This window comes from Thamnophis elegans, chromosome 2 (assembly GCF_009769535.1).
Source record: "Thamnophis elegans isolate rThaEle1 chromosome 2, rThaEle1.pri, whole genome shotgun sequence".
In the NCBI taxonomy this organism is placed as follows: Eukaryota; Metazoa; Chordata; class Lepidosauria; order Squamata; family Colubridae; genus Thamnophis; species Thamnophis elegans.
In genome coordinates, this window is record NC_045542.1 from 114162803 (window position 1) to 114176406 (window position 13604).

The 13604-nt window shown below is 36.0% G+C and overlaps 1 protein-coding gene across 2 annotated transcripts in view; it reads right to left on the reverse strand.

The window, feature by feature from the left end:
* The window catches only part of ERC2 (ELKS/RAB6-interacting/CAST family member 2), a 439036-nt gene that overhangs the window by 148559 nt on the left and 276873 nt on the right, over positions 1–13604 (reverse strand). The gene's annotated exons all lie outside the window — the stretch shown is intronic.

A 13604-nucleotide genomic window follows, 5' to 3' on the forward strand; every position in this document is an offset into this window, starting at 1 on the left:
TTAAGACAGAAACATTAGGACTTATGGTGCACTTATGCACGCCCTTTACAGATCTCTTAGGAATGGGATGAGGTCGACTATAGACAGTCTAAGATTAAAGTTTTGGGGGTTTAGGGAAGAAATCAGAGAGTCAGGTAGAGCATTCCAGGCATAGAGCACTCTATTGCAGAAATCATATTTTCTGCACTCAAATTTGGAGCGGTTTATCTTAAGTTTGTATTTAGTGTGTGCTCGGGTATTATTGTGGTTGAAGCTGAAGTAGTCATTGACAGGTAGGACATTGTAGCGGATAATTTTATGTACTATGCTTAGATCAGACTGAAGTTGTCTAAGCCCAAAATTTCAAGTCTGGTGGCATAAGGTATTCTGTTGAGAGCAGAGGAGTGGAGGACTCTTTGATTGTATTAATGTCTGATATGCAGTGCAGAGTTCCCCATCTCTATTTTCAGGACTAAATTTTAAAACAGGGATCATAACATTTCATTTCTTGTGCAAATCAAGGGTTCTTGGTTTTGCAACTCTACTATTTGATTGTCTGCCTGGACTGAAATGTCTAGGTTGTACCCCTAGCTATTCTCAGAAGGCTTGGTTCCCCTTTTAAAGTCTCTGGGTAAATTAAATCATCCATTCAAAAATTGTTTTCCATGCCAAGAGTTTATTCTAAAAATTAGTTCCAACCTAAATTGATTCAAAAATACATCCCAACATTAATTTCAGAAACAAAATTAGTCCACCACAACTTAAGAATCATGTCTGTGCATCCAGAAAAGCCCACATATGACCAATTAAAACTTCTCAACGATGATAAGTAATTATTTAGCTTTATTTTATAACTGACTAATTACTATGAAAGGCTGCAGAAGAAATGTGAGAACATAGCTGTTATCTGCTTGAGTTCTTAGATATTAATTTATTTGACTCTCTCACGATTCTGAGGAATTTTTTTCTTTTTATCTATACTATATAATAATAGTCATGTGCAAATTCCAAAGGAGATTTGCACACTAATCTTTTTTGGCAAAATAAAGGATATTTTCTAATGTCCATATGATCATGCAAAGTTTTTAAAGGATTTGGTGAGATGGAGGCAGTATGTATGACTGTAGGTTTTATTTTTAAATGTTATTTCCTTGTGAATATTTAGTAAGTAAAATGTTATATCCTTGGATATTTATTTCAGAATAATAGTATAAATTATACTGATAGTGGAAAAGCTCCCCAATGGTTCTAAGCCAAAAAAGAAAAGCCCCCAAGAACAATCCTGGAAAATAAATATTACTAAGTCCACTTCACATAGGAAAGTAACTACCATTTTACAATCTACAACCAGTTTTGTAATTGATATGATGAAATATGATTCATATAGTTATAATGTAGAAAAGAATGTCATGTTTTCTATATCCAGTGAAAAAAATATAGAAAATGGATAGGAGATCCAAAAACATAATTTGCACAATAACAATATTAATCGTTCTTTGAGTATTTCTTTCCCCTCCTTTTACTGCAACTATAACTGAAGTTTTTTAAAACTGTTCAATTGAGTTATAATTTTTAAGTGTTTTTGAACCATTTTGTGACATTGTTCTCCAATTACTCTAAAACGAGTTCCCACTGAACTCTTCTCTTAAAAACATATTATTTATATTATTCAGAAAACCTATTAGTCTCAGCTCATGGATGCTTCTATCAGAGGACTGGATTGATTGACTGATTATGTGCCATCAAGTCAGAGCAATCACACAAATAGATTTTTCCCAAGGACAATCTGACTGGCCCTTTAGGTCTCCCAAATGTGCACCCAATATGGAGATTAAAATGATGCTGGGAACATGTCCATTTCCTTGCTGTGCATTCTTTGCTCACTGTGATTCTTGCCTTAATTGCTGGACTTAGACTCTCGACCCTTGAACTTTAGGTTTTGCCCCTTGAACTCTGGACTTGTCTTTGCCCTCTGGACTGGCAAGAGATTTTCCTTGAATAGCCTATTGGACCTTACTTGTGGTCATGCGAAGTTTCTGAGGAAGACTATTTAGAGCTTGGAAGCCTCAATAAAGACTTCTAACACCCATAGTGTATGTGTGTGTGAGAGAGAGGGGGGAGGGGACAGGACACACAGTTCAGATATTTTGCTTAGTACGTATCACAAAACAGCTATATATTATACTCAGAGGTGGCTCATAAGTCTAGAGTTATATATTTTATTTATTAGATGAGATGTGAATTATTCAGGGCCATACAGCAGAGAAATAGATTTGACAGGTCACCTGTACATGTACCCATGACAGCTTATAAGTATGGTGTCTATTCCACAATAGCATGCGGTCTAGGATGCAGATAGGCCAAGTTCAGGAATGTTTTTGATAAAAGACTTTCTAGATGTGAATCACTAGGCTAGAGTGACTAAAGCATTGTTCAAAACTGTTAGAAGAATCTCAGTGCTTTATCTAACATTTCATGTATTCCATTCCAAGAGGTAGAATTATGGGAACTCTAAATGTAGATTTGACATGTTGAAGAAAAGTTAACAATTATGGCAATGTAACAGGATTGTGTTCCACTCCTGACATCCTTGTGTAATCCTGTCAATAATGCCTATCTTTCCATCTGATGATCCAACAAAAAACGATAGTGAAATGGAGCTATTTTTATTTTCTACAAGTATGACTGTATCCTCTATGTAGTAAATTATTTTATTTATTACTATTAAAGCAACCACAGCATGCCCAGTACTATTGAATAGCCATTGTTGCTCTTTGTAAAAAATATGCCAGTTTATAGAGTGCACTAATGTTGAAGAAACCCATCATGGCATATAAAATAGAGCCAGTTTTAACTTTTAAAATAGGGAGACACATTCGCAAACAAAAGGCAAGAACTAACATCCATTCTTCTTATCAAAAGATACAGAGCTTTCCAGAGCATGTGGATAATGAATACAGGTAGTTCCTAAGGGAGTGTCTTCTGCTTATTCTAGCCCTAACTCTTGTTTGTAACATAACAACAGAAGAAGGAAGATGGAAAATAGGACACCAAGTGGCCCTTCTCTACTCAGCATCTTAAAAGAACAAAATGGACGAGGATGATGTGCCCAATATGTTGAACAATCACATACTACTACTTTTTAACAAATGTCTTCCCTTTCCCTACCAACAATAAATACTGACATATGATTACTGAAATAAATGCAACGTAAGCACATTATTTAATCTATTCCAATTTAACACTTGGGAAAGAAGTTAATTTTTAGTTAATCTCAAATATTTCTTTGTTTGTTAGCTTATCTATTCTGTGTTTATATATCCTGTCTACTTTCCCTCTTTCTTTCACTCTTAGCATTTTTGTACTTATTTATATCCCTTAGCTAATGAATACCATTTTGTCTTTATTTGACTCTACCTTTGATCTTTCACAAATTGAATGTTTTGGTGCAATGAAGTGCTTTGAAACAACAGAAGAGCCAAGTTCACTGCTCTCAAAGTACAATGGAGTTCTGACATGTAATCTTGTTTGACAATGCTATGTTCAGTAGTACTGGAGCAGGACACATTAAATCTTAGCAGTTTGCTCAGAAAAATATCACCTTGGGACGGTGGGTTTCAGAAAAGGAAATAATGCACAGCACTCTTGTGATTGTTTTAGTTTCACACTCCTCTTCTCCAGGAAGATAGCTTATTACACTTCTTTGCTCTTTATCCATTTTAGTAACTGTTGTTTTCTTTTCAATGATGCTGTAACTTCTCCCTTCTTGTCTGAAACTCCCACTTGTGAAAACAGCATTCTTAAAGCTTCACTTCATCCATATCAGATTCTCTGCTAGCTTAACAAATTGCTGCCCAGGCTATCATCCCATTGTATGTTCTGGTGGCCTTCCTACTGAATAGCAATTGCATCTTGATGACTTCCATTTATACTGCAGCAAGATGCTGCCCTTCTGATTAAGGGAGAGTCATAAGGGAACATTCTCAATTAAGGCCAATCAAACTAAATAGGGAAGCAACATGAACAGCATTGATATTGGGTAGCATACTGCCTGTTGTATATGATAGAAAGTAGACCCTTATTCCATAGTAGACAATTTATCTGTAAGCCGCCCTGAGTCTCTCGAGAGTGGACGGCATACAAATCCTAATAAACCGTAAACCGTAATTATGGAGTTAATGAGCATGGCTACCTATTTAGTTTCTATTGGAGTCCATGAGAAGCACTATGTATTTCTATGACTCAAAGTTACTTCACATCAGGAAACGGAAGAAAATGATCTCTGAAACTCCCAGAACAATTTTGAGAGATGCAGGAAGCTTATATGGAGGAGTGTTATAGGAATGGATTTCCACTTGAATATGAAGGCATTCTGTTCAATCTACCCCAATCTATTTCTGGTGGATACATGGTGCATGGGTGCAAATAATGAACGACTTTGTTATATTTCCCAAGTGGAAAATTATTTGGAACATATGAACACAGTGAAAATATAGCCAGCCAAGCATCATGGTCACATTTGTGTATACTGAAATGCATTTAAGCTATGGATTCATGTGTTTTAAGTTTAATTTCTAAACCAGCAAATCATTCGTTTATTTATTTATTTAGCTTTCCGTTTTTGTATACTTTCTTAATCACTAGGAATCTGAGCAGTGCACAATAAACAAAAACAGAAAAAGAAATCCCACTAACAATTTCATATCTCAGGAGAAAGAACATCTCAGGGGCTGCCGCAAAGAAGAGGGAGTCCAGTTATTCTCCAAAGCACCTGAGGGCAGGACAAGAAGCAATGGATGGAAACTATAGGAGAGAAGCAACCTAGAACTAAGGAGAAATTTCCTGTCAGTTAGAACAAATAATCAGTGGAACACCTTGCCTCCAGAAATTGTGAATGCTCCAACACTGGAAGTTTTTAAGAAGAGATTGGACAACCATTTGTCTGAAACAGTATAAATTTTTCTGCCTGAGCAGGGGATTGGACTAGAAGACCTCCAAGCAGTGATGGGTTCCTATCAGTTCGGACAGGTTTGGCCGAACCAGTAATGGTTTGGCGGCCTGGGTTGCTTAATTATATACAAATATGAACTAGAGTTTTGCAGAGAAAGTGAATTTCTTGAGATTGACAAACAGCTCTAGAAACTCTGCAGTCCTATTACTACGTCACCTTAGGTTTACCACCTGCATATAAGCAATTGTTCAGGACTCTAAGTTTTATGAGAAAATTTAAACCCATGTTTGCAAAAGGCAGGTTGCTATCTTATTTGGCTCACTGTTACAGTTTATTGGGCTGCTCTAACATCTTACAGAACAAAGTCTTCAAAAGACGACTTTGGGGCTACACAAAAGGGCTACAATTAAGAGACTCATCATGTTTAACTCTCCAGAAACATAATCTCTTAGTGGGAGGAGGATCCTTATCTGCTTAGAAGGTCTGGTTTTCTGTCATAAATAATAGCAAAAATACTAAGACTACTTGTTACTCATCCAGCAACAAAACTAAAACCTTTAATCAGCCATCTGGGTCACTTTCTTTATTTCATTTTATAGCACTGTAAATTGCATAGAAGGACTAACATGAAAAATACACAGATTATTGTCTGCTTTTAAGAGGAAATTACTTCAATAGGCCTAGCAGAAATAAAAGCCAGCATCCAACCCTTGAAATTCTTTAGAGCAATCTGAAAAGCAGGCAACAATACTTGCAAACCTCTTGTTGCTCCCTATGAAATTAATAGCTCTTTGTTAGACTTTTACTTTTTACATTAAAAAGTACAAATGATACATTAATATAAAGCAACGAGGTGGGAACAACATTTGGTGTCTTTGCTATTGCATTTTACATATATTCTGGACTTGTTAAAAAATCACACTGATCTGTAAGACACCCCTACCCCCCCACACACTAATATTAATTAAATTAATTACTGCTAATTAACTAATTTTAGGGGCAAAGTAATGCTTTCCCCAGAACGGTGGTAGGGTCATATCTAGATTGGGAATATATTGGCAACACTTGTAAATTATTTGGTCCAAATTTCAGGGTACTTTATCCTCCCACTGGACTGGGCCTTGCTCTCATGAATTTTTGTTCTAGAAAATTAACAGAACAATTGCTTTCCTTTATGCGACTGGCTCTTACTGTGCAGATATATCTCCTTTCTATGGGTAGGACATATACTATGTATGTACATAAATACAGAATTATATAGGTAGGTAGTTTCAATTTACAATATAAACTACATATAGTGTAGGTAATTTACAATCACCATTGAGACCAACGTTTCCATTGTTAAGCAAGGCAGTTATTAAGTGGTCATGCCTGATTTTGTGATCTTTTATGTCACAGTTGTTAAGTGAATCACTGCAGCCATTAGGTGAACCATGCAGTTGTTAAGCAAATCCAGCTTCTCCCATTGACTTTGGTTTGTTGGAAGGTGACTGGGAAGGTCACAAATTATGACCAATGACCTTGGGAAGCCATCATTAATACATGCTGGCTGCTAAGTGCCAAAATCTAGATTATGTGATGGTGGGAATGCTGCAATGGTCATAATCGTGAGGGCCAATTATAAGTCAATTGTTTTAAGTACCATTAAAATTTGAACAATTGCTAAATGAATGGATTAATGTTTACAGGTAGTCAAGGACTACCTGCAAAAATAAGAGAGCCAGTTTGGAATAATGGTTAAGGCACCAGACTAGAAATAAAAAAACTGTGAATTCTAGTCCTCCCTTACATAGGAAAGCCAGCTGGGTCATTTTGAGCCAGTCACTTTTTCTTACCCTGAGGAAGCAGGCAATGGCAAAGCATTTCTGGAATCTTACTAGGAAACTCCAGGGACTTCTCCAGGCAGTTTCCAAGAGTCATCACTGACATGAAGGCATAAAAACAGCAACAATAATGCCTCCTACATACATAAATACAGAGTTATATCTATCAAAATGCAAACATTGGCAGACACTGCCACCAGTTCAGTGGTGGGTTTCAAAAATTTTTAGAACCTCTTCTGTAGGTGTGGCCTACTTTGTGGGAGTGGCTTGCCAGCCATGTGACCAAGTGGGAGTGGCTTGGCAGTCATGTGACTGGGTGGGCGTGGCCAACTTGTAAAATGTGGTGACATTCATTTAACAACGCTCTTGCTTAGCAACCAAAATGTTGGCTCAGAAACTCTGGCATTTGAAGCACGCAAGTCTTAAAGCTGTCAAGTTACAAGACCCTTATATCCCTAACCCTTTAGATAAAAAACCCCAGGGGTGTTCAAACTTGACAGCTTTAAGACTTGTGGACTTCAACTCCCAGAATTCTTCTTCCAGTCATGTTGACTCAGGAACTCCGGCATTGAAGTGTTCAAGTCTTAAAGCTGTCAAGTTACAAGACCCTTGCACCCCTAACCCTTTAGGAAAAAACCCCAAGGGTGTTCAAATTTGGCAGCTTTAAGACTTGTGGAATTCAACTCCCAGAATTCCTCCTCTTGCTCTTCATCTTGATGATGTGCGGATGGGCGGGGGGAGAGAGCTGGAACCGGTTCTAAACAGCACTGTAGATTTGTGGAACATCTTGTATAGAAGAGGTTAGAACTGGAAGGAACCCACCCCTGAATCAGTTCAATATATTGTTAAAAATTCATATCTTGCAAACTCTTGTCTCCATCTTAAAACCGAAGTTCTGCAATAATGAAACTCATTATAACAGTGTCCTAGCATATATTGCTGGTTTGAAATCCAACTGAAAGATTATTTTTAAACTGTATTTCCCCACCCTGAGCTGAAACATTTCATGTTTCTCCAGCCACTTGAAACAAAAGAAACATCCTTTGGGTTCTTTTAAGATAAGAATTGAAAACTTTTTTTGTCTTCAAGTAAAAGGGACAGAAACCCTTTTACCACAAGTGAGGGAGAAGTGATGAAACACTTGTTGGCATTGAAAAAAAAAGGAAATAGATACTCTGGGAAAGAAAACAAGTAATGAAAAAAAAATCCTGTTGGATTTTCAACCACTATTGTATAAACTAGATATATATTATAACTGTAATATAAATGTTATAATGAAAAGAAGAACTAGGAGTGACATGATAGCAGTCTTCCAATATCTTAGGGGCTGCCACAAAGAAGATGGAGTCAATCTATTCTACAAAGCAACTGAATGCAGGACAAGAAGCAATGGGTAGAAACTAATCAAGGAGAGAAGCAACCTAGAACTAAAGAGAAATTTCCTGACAGAAGAATCAATCAGTGGAACAACTTGCTTACAGAAGTTGTGGGTGCTCCAACACTGGAGGTTTTAATATGAGCTTGAACAACTATTTCTCTGAAATGGTAGAGGATTTCCTCCTTGAGCAGGGGGTTAGACTACAAGACCTCCAAGGTCCCTTCCAACTCTGTTAATTCTGTTATTTTTATGCAACTGCTGGATTGCAACAGGAGATCAATTAAATGTAATTGTAGTAGACATCACAGATCTTAGCAACCATTAACTAAACTGAAATATTTTTCCTGCCTGAGTAAAGGATATGTCTGTCTGCCTGTCTGTCTATACTACAAATGCTTATATGTGGCTTCAGTCACATGGCTCTAAACAGATTTGTAGTAGTCAAGTGCAAAGGATAGATCACCTGACAAATCTACCCAAAGCTTATTTTTGGCACAAATGACCAGGATCAAATTATCCTATTGGAAGACCTGACCAAGTTAGGGATAGTTCATCATGCAGAAAATAATCTATGTAGTTGCTAAGAGTCAGCAATGATTTAATGACATGTACTGTAATGGCATGTAAATAGAAAAACAGCATTTTGAAAAATGAAGCAAGAAAACACGCCTGAAATGACAGAAGAATACAGGACAGTGTCATCCATCATTCCACTATTCTAAAATGGTTGCAGGCAATGCAATAAGCCAGCATTGCAGATTTACTCAATGTGATGGTTATAAGCTTTCCATATTCTTCAACTACTTTTCTTTAAATGTCATAATTTTGTGTACTGTAGATATTCTGATATATCACTCTTGGTGCCAGGACCACAAAACTCAACCGTACGAAAAAAGAACCTTGTTCCAAAGTTGGATTTAACATTCCCCTGGCTCAAAAAACTCACTAAGTTTTACTTTTCAAAATAAAACAGGCAGAAAACCATCACAGGATGGTAGGAAAACTATTTGTATGTGGTCAGTTATATCTTTATTTGTAGTATTGGCCTAGATAGGAATTCTAACTGTAAATTGATTTTATGTTTGATTTTATGTTTGTTATATTTTACATGTCGGCCTGTATAGAAATTATCCTGAGGTAAGATGGGCGGTGTATACATTTTATAAATAAATAAAATATTGTTATGGAAAATACTGATTCATTAAAATTCAGAAAAAAATAATTAAAGAAACTAGAAAACCCTTGAAATTATAAAGAACCATTCCTTTTTTAAAAAGACAGGCATTAATGATTAATTCAAGCTAAGAAAATTTAACACATTGTTGGCATTCCCTAGTAAACCAAATTATATAATCAACTCCACTGCAGAAGAAAAAAAATGGCTGGATTATAAGAACAGATTTCTTTAATTAAGCCTATAATTTTGCTAAGCCTATAATTTTGCTACACAAGAATAATAAAATTAGGCTTCTAACATTTAATACATGAGCAGATAATGTATATTCATTTTTTTCTCTCTCATTCTCTTTCTGGGCACATATATCTATAGCGGTCAAGATTTAGCAGTAAATCAGAGGAGGAGGAGGAGGAGGATTAGGATTATTTCAGACTGATCATAATAATATATATTAAAACTTTAATTAAAAATAATAATTTCATGCTGCAAAGCACAATTTTTATCTCCAAGTTTGTTCTGGTTAGAGATGCCAAAAACATTCTGATAAAATAAAAATGGAGTGCAGTTGTAACGTAGCGCTTGGTTTAAAAAAAATTCATTTGCCTAGAAATAAGCAATGCATTCTGAAGACTATTGTCAAATTAACCCGATAGGAAAACCTTTGACCTGAGACCAGTATCTATTTGGTTTATTGGTAGTGACAGCATTATAATGAAAGGCAATTTGAATATTCTGGTGACAGCTTACTCTAAAGTGGTTGTTATTTATCAGTTTTCTTAATTAAAGGGAATAAAAGAAAAATCTCTCATAATCCTAATGGCTGAAATTTCTTCTCTGCTGCACAATATCAGCATCTGGGTAACACATTATCATAAGCCTAGGAATGGAGTTTGCTTTTATCAATCCTCATCCTCATCATAGTATTTGACATAGTGTAGAGTGTTCCCTTACATTCTTGTTCTTTAAGCAAACAGGGAAAGAACTGAAATTTGGATAATCCTTTCATAATGTTTTCCATAAATAATAAAATACATTGATACAAATGGAGAATTTTAGGCAGAGGCATATTTCCTGTAGTTCCCTGGGGATTAACGCCAAATGTGAAAATGATTCCAGAAAAAAAATTCTCATCTGATTTTTTTGGGGGGGAATAATTATTTCAAATTCTATAAGTAGTCTGGGGTCAGTTCTCTCTTGCATTGTCTGATTTCTGAACAACTTATAAAGATTCAAGAATAAAAGAACCATTAAAAAAAGTGTCTCCCTGCTGCTCTCTTTCATGTTTTAAGCTAGAAAGTAACTTCTAAGGTAAACACAGCTAACTTCTAATACTTGTAAGCTTTACCAGATGAAGCAAAGAAGCAGACAATGGACTAGTATTAAAAATATGGAAAATATTAGGAGACAAATATTCATCTCATATTTTTATCTAATTTATTAATGCATTTCCATAGGATTTTAATCCATACCTCTATGTTTCCAGACCATTAAATGTTCTTTATATTAGTCCATAAGTTTCTAGCAGGGCTTATATGTTCATCCACATCTAACCATAGAAAAAAATGAAAGAAACTGAACTTCTGTCATAGAAAAAAAATAAAAAAAATGAACTTCAAAACTGTAATTAGCCATTCTTGTTGGTGAAACTAATGGTGCCATAGTAAAATGATTTGCTGGTGGCTACAGTCTGTCTCATTTTAAAAAAAGTAGTATTCACCAGTTTTCCCCAGGTGATTATCAGCAATCTGTAAGAATGCTACTGGCTGAGTTTTAATTTACACTGAAATATTTTATATTTATGCAATCATACAAATCCATAGTATGCATAGATCTTAAGTTAAATAAATGTGACTTGGAATCCTGCTGGCAAATGAAAACACAAGATAACTAAAATTATGCACCTGGGGAACATATGCAAAAAGATATATTACTTCTTTTATTTCAATCCAAAAATTAAAGAGCCTCTGGATGATTTGTTAAAAGGCATTCTTTTGTGAGGGTCCTTCTAACAGCAAAAGACATCTGCTCAAGGTAAAGACCAGCAGAAACTAAATTAGAAATAAAATTACAAAATTACAACAATCTACCATAGCAGTAAATTAATCTACTTTCACATATTCATATTCACACATTGCAAATAAATTTACATTATTGTTTATTTGCACATTTTAGTCATCCAAATATTATTTGTTATTTTGCTCATATTGATAGTTAGTCTGGATATTAATGGAGGGGGGGGAGATTGAATGACTAACAGGAAATTTGAGTCAGTTTAGAAGGTGGTAAATAGGACATTCTAATGTAACAGAATAACAGAGTTGGAAGGGACCTGGGAGATCTTCCAGTCCAACCTCCTGCTATAACCCTATAGCATTTTGGATAAATGGTTGTCCAATCTCTTCTTAAAAACTTCCAGTGTTGAAGCATTCACAACTTCTCTGAAGGCAAATTCTTCCACTGATTGATTGTTCTAACTGTCAGGAAATTTTTCCTTAGTTCTAGATTGCTTCTCTCTTTGATTAGATTCCACCCATTGCTTTTTGTGGTATCTTCAGCTGCTTTGGAGAATAGGTTGACTCCTTCTTCTTTGTGGCAGCCCTCTAGATATTGGAACACTGCTATATGTCACCCTTAGTCTTTTTCATTAAACTAAATATACCCAATTTCTGCAACCATTCTTCAAAAGTTTTAGCCTCCAGTCCCCTAATCATCTTAGTTGCTGTTCTCTTTCCAGAGTCTCGACATCTTTTTTTTAATATTATGGTGACCAAAACTGGATGTAATATTCCAAGTGTGGCCTTACCAAGGCATTATAAAGCAGTACATAATTTTGATTCTGTCCTCTGTTAATAAGAAACTGAAATGCATTCAAAGAAAGACAACCAGAAACCAAATTCTAAAGGGCAGTGAGAAAAACAAACAAACATGTTTAGCTTGGAGAAAAGTCATGAAGACAGATGATAAGTTACATACTATATATGAGAGGCTGTTGATACCAAAAATGTTCCATATCTATCTATCTCTCTATCTCTCTATCTCTCTATCTCTCTATCTCTCTATCTCTCTATATCTATCTATCTATCTATCTATCTATCTATCTATCTATCTATCTATCTATCTCTATCTATCTATCTATCTATCTATCTATCTATCTATCTATCTATCTATCTATCTATCTTTGCTAGTCTTGTATTCGGGTCTTTTCCCATGTAAGATTAAGATTGTCTTGGCAATGTTTTGGCGAGGTCCCACTCGCGATCTTCAGGCTGTTGTTTTCAGCTTTCTATAAAAAAAAAAGCTGCCATCTTTCTACAAATCTTGGTGGGTGGGTGTGGAGTGCTGGTTTTGTTTCAGTAAGTGGATTGATTAGCTGCGTAGTTGTATCATGATTGACAGATTGGTGCTGGCTGTGTTGTGTCCATTGTTGTTTTGTGTTGTAACAGCCTGGATGGTGGGTAGGACTTGTTTGTTGACTAGGTTTCCAGATGTCTGGTAGGTGGGAGGTATCGTCACATTTATTCATGTTGTGGGGGTGTTTTTCTATTTCGATAGCTTCCATAATTATTGTCTTGTTGAAGTTTTGGAGATTAATTTGGTTCCTTCAAAATTAATTTCATGTCCTGTAGCTTTAAGGTGCTGGAAAAGAGAAGAAGTTTTTTTCTTTTTTTTTTCTTACTGTGTTCTTGTGTTCTGTGATGTGTGCATTTATTCTCCTGTTCGTTTGTCCTATGTATGTTGCAGGGCAGATTTTGCATGGTATTTCATAGACTCCTTGGTTTTCTAGCTGGATTTTGTCTTTGGGGTTTCTTAAGATGCTGGCTATTTTTTGGTCCATGTTGAAGGCTGTCTTGATATTGTGTTTGTGGAGAATTTTGCTGATTTTATCTGTGGTGCCTTTGATGTAAGGGTGGAGGGCGATGCCCTTGTCCTGTTCTGTGTCTCGGTTCTTCGGGGGAGTCTCCCTTTGGATTAGGTTGGTAATTGTTTTTCCTTGGAATCCGTTGGAGATTAATACATTTGTGAGAGTGTGTAATTCAGTTTTCAGGTGGTCTTCGTCAGCTAGGCGTTTGGTTCTAGAGATGAGGATCTTGGCTACAGAGTTGATCTGTGCAGGGTGGTGATGGGATTGTGCATTTAAGTAGCAGTTGGTGTGTGTTTTTTTCTGGTAGATAGTGTGTCCTAGGGAGCCATTGGGGTTTTTTTGCGGATTAGGACATCCAGAAAGGGAAGTTGGTTTTGTGCTTCCCATTTCCATAGTAAATTGTATTTTGGAGTGTAGGCTGTTGAGATGTGTGA